Consider the following 3,851-nt stretch of genomic DNA (forward strand, 5'->3'; position numbering starts at 1 on the left):
CACACCTGGTTCCACACATAGTTATACCATATTATTCACTATATGCTTTATGCTGTACTTTATATCCCCATTTCTTTTTAAAATAAATAATTTAAATATTAACTTTGTAAATGTAAATATTTTTGTGTACCTCTTCTAATATTGTCTATGTCACAGAAAGTTTTCTTTTTAAAAATTTTGCTTGTTTGGTAGTATTTTTATTTGTTTGTTTGTTTTTGTTCTGAAATTTCAAGTAGATTCTAAGGAGCAATGTCAACTCTTAAGAAGAAAGTTTGGGATCATACACTACCCTATATCAAGACTTTCTATAAGGCTACAATAATTAAAACAGTGTTATAATAGACAAAATATAAAATAATGGAAAATAAAAGTCCAGAAACAGACTCACGCTCATATGCTTATATCATATATGGAGAGAGAGAGAGAGAGAACCCATCACTTTTTGATAAGTGGTGCTGGAGAAATTTGATTTCATATTAGGCAAAAGATACACTTTGAACATTACCTCATGCCATAAAAATAATTAATGTAGAATATATCATAAAATTAACTTTGGGGGCTAGAATATAAAGCTTCTAGAAGAAAACAGAAAAATACCGTCACTTCTTTGGGGTAGTCAAAGATATTAAACAGTACACAAAAATGATTAAGCCTTAAAAAAATATATTGGAATATTTGGATATAATCAAAATAAAAAAAAGTCGGCTTATCAAGAGAAATCATTAAGAGAATTAAAAGACAAGCCACACCTGAGAAAAAATATTCACAATGCCTGTATCTGACAAAGTATCAGTAATCACTCTTTGAAAATAAAGATATGCGAATCTCCTAATATATAAAATTAGAAGGATTTCCCCACTCCTTCAAATTTAAATAATTTAAAGCACAGCGAGATACTTTAAAATTATGGTGCAACTAAATATTAATAAATAAATCAACAATCAGCCAAAATGCAGAAGACTTTACTTGTTTGTTCACTATTTAGCATTCTATAAGATTTCTTTAATATTACCATCAGTTAAACAGATAATATTTATAAAAGAGTTCATTATTTTTAGTCCAGAAACCTACATACACATTAACAAATAATGGCTAAAGTGATAATTACAAGGAATCAAAGAAATAGAAAACATATATATCTCCAAGACATAAACGCCCATAAACCATTAGCATAGTTACATATCTTCTAAGAAGGACGCAATGATAATACAAACACTAGCAAAAGTATTCCAGGAGTACTTGCAGCTACTGACTCATTGTATCAAGATCAGACATACTTACTATGTTTATCACTGTTTCTTAGAATCCCTGAACTGTTTTTTCTCATGATGAGGACTTTTAAGACTATTTTTTTGGCAACTTTCAAATATGCAATACAGTATTAACTACAGTCTTCATGAATTACATTTTTTATAACTGGAAATTTGTTCATTTTGACCTCCTTTACTCATTTTGTCAACCCTTCACCCCCACTTCAGGCAATCATGCATCATGCTTTCATATCCTACTAATTTTACTTTACCCAAAGGGTAAAATAAAGATAGATTTTAAGCTGGAGAGCGATGTGACTGTTTCAATAAAACACTGATTGAAACGTTTTTTGTTTGTTTGTTTGTTTTTTTACTAGAATGGTGGTATACAGAAGACTGGAAACAGGGAGATCTTGGTAATACTCTGAGGCATGAAATGATGGAAGTTCAATTTTGGGTGGTGGCAATGTAATGAAAAATAAAATAATAGATTTAGGAGACATTTATAATTTACATTTAGAAAGAAATAGGTTATTAGGATGTGATTTATGAGGGGTAGAACAAATGATTAAGAATGTTTGGAATGAACACTTCAGGAAAATCTGTGGAGAGACCTGATGGACCCTTTGGAGGGGAAGAAAGGGGCCAGGAAGCAGGTTGCCATCACTGGTCTTGGTGCACAGGCCCTGGAAGAAACCACAGTGACCCCAGCCTAGGCTATGTGGAGTACTCTCCAACACACACACAAGAGCGTGCACGTGGGCGTGCGCGCTGGGACCCTGGGCACAGACACTGATGTTTCAGCCTTACATCCTCATCTGGGCTGTATAGCTGAGCAGGGCCCCTGGAGCCAGTCCTAATCTGTTTCCTTCTATTCTTTGACAGGAAGCTCCTGGACAGCCAGACCCCACCCCTCCCACCCAAGCACTCCCTCTCTCTTCTCCAGTATGGAAAGAGCCTTCACGGAGCAGCTGTCTGCCCGTCACAGACCCAGATGACATGGGGACTGTTGGAGCAACGCAGCTGTGCTGGGCAAGCCTCAATTTCCTCCTGCTCCAAGGCCACAACTCCAGCCCACAACACGGCCTCTGTCCCTCAGGGAGCCTTCAGTTGAAGTCTGACCACAGAGCCAACATCTACCAAAACAGGAGTCAGCTCTTCCTCAGAGCCAAGTAGCCCAACCTTCTGTCCAGCACCAGTACCCCAGCTGCTCCGGAGAAGGCCTCACAGGCCCCCATAGCAGCCAGTAAACCTGGGAAGTCAAGGTCATGTACCAAGAATGGTCTCACTCAGCCCCAGCCACAACAGCACACATCAGGAAGCGACACCTCTCAAAACGTTATTCCCCAACCAGCCACCATCAGCACAAGGATAAGAGAAGACATGACCATCCTCCCAGCCCTACATCAGATGGTGCTCACTGTGGCTGCATTTGGTGTCATCAGCTTCACTGTCATCCTGGTGGCTGTGGTGATTGTCCTAGTCTGTGTGGTCAAAGGTTTAAGTGCTGGAAGAACAAGGAAGCTTACGATCCCCAGAAATTGGGGAGTTCGGGGCTATCTGAAAGCTGCTCCACAGCCAACGGAGAGAAAGACAGCATCGCCCTCATCTCCAGGAAGAATATCAACATGAATACCAGCAAAGGATGCCCCCTTAGAGAAGGTTCTTTAAAAGCAGCCTTTGGTCCCTATGACTCAGAGGATGATACAGGACTAGATGACTATAAGAAGGAAGACGGTGGGATCAGTAGAGGCGATGAACCACATATAAATTATCTTATTGTTTCACATCTACTCCCAGATCTGAAGGACACCAGCATTCCTCCAGATCTGGAAGCAAATGTCCAATAAGAGAGACTCTTTCCCACTTGGACAACTTCTCCAGCACAGGGCCTGCTCCTCCCACCTTCTCCAAGTCCACGAAGGAGGAATCTACAGAGCAAGAGTCAAGAAAATGACAAGGTGGATTAGTCCTTTCTACTTTGCATTAAAGTTATTTTCTGGCAAAATAAATAAATAAATAAATAAATAAATAAATAAATAAATAAAGTAAGTAAGTTTAGGATGATTAAGAATACTTAAAGGTATTTAAGAATGATTAAGAATGTTTCATGATTAAGACAATTTAAAAATGATTAAGGATTAAAAAGAAAAAAGATTAATTGTAATCTAAATTAAAAGGTCATTTGTATTAAGAAGGGGTTTAAAAATAACTGTAGACTAATATAGTAATTATATTTTAGTGTCCCTACATGAATTCACTGGGGATAGTATGAGGAGCCATATTTACACTGAAACACATTCTAATAGTAAAGGAAAACAAAGATATGGAGACAATGAAAATGTTGGCTCAATTTTATAGCTACACATTTTAGCACATTTAGGAAAATAAATGTTTATCAATAAGAGTGTTTTACATGATGTTTATAATATTAAAGCAAGTTTAACTATCTGAAAACAGGTGTCTTTCAAAGATTCGTATCTTACATTGACAAACGCAAGGTTAAATTTAAATGAAATTTAACAATGCCAAACTAGCATAAGGTAAGTAGAAACTTAAGATTTACTCTTTCCCCCAGGGCACAAATATCTGATTAAAAAT

At 37.1% G+C, this 3,851-nt stretch overlaps 1 pseudogene; it reads left to right on the forward strand.

Moving 5' to 3' along the window:
* Positions 1 to 2,249: 2,249 nt before the first annotated feature.
* LOC117021638 (endothelial cell-specific chemotaxis regulator-like) lies at positions 2,250 to 3,100 on the forward strand (annotated as a pseudogene).
* The last annotated feature ends 751 nt before the right edge of the window (positions 3,101 to 3,851 follow it).

This window comes from Rhinolophus ferrumequinum, chromosome 4, assembly GCF_004115265.2.
Source record: "Rhinolophus ferrumequinum isolate MPI-CBG mRhiFer1 chromosome 4, mRhiFer1_v1.p, whole genome shotgun sequence".
Taxonomy (NCBI): Eukaryota; Metazoa; Chordata; class Mammalia; order Chiroptera; family Rhinolophidae; genus Rhinolophus; species Rhinolophus ferrumequinum.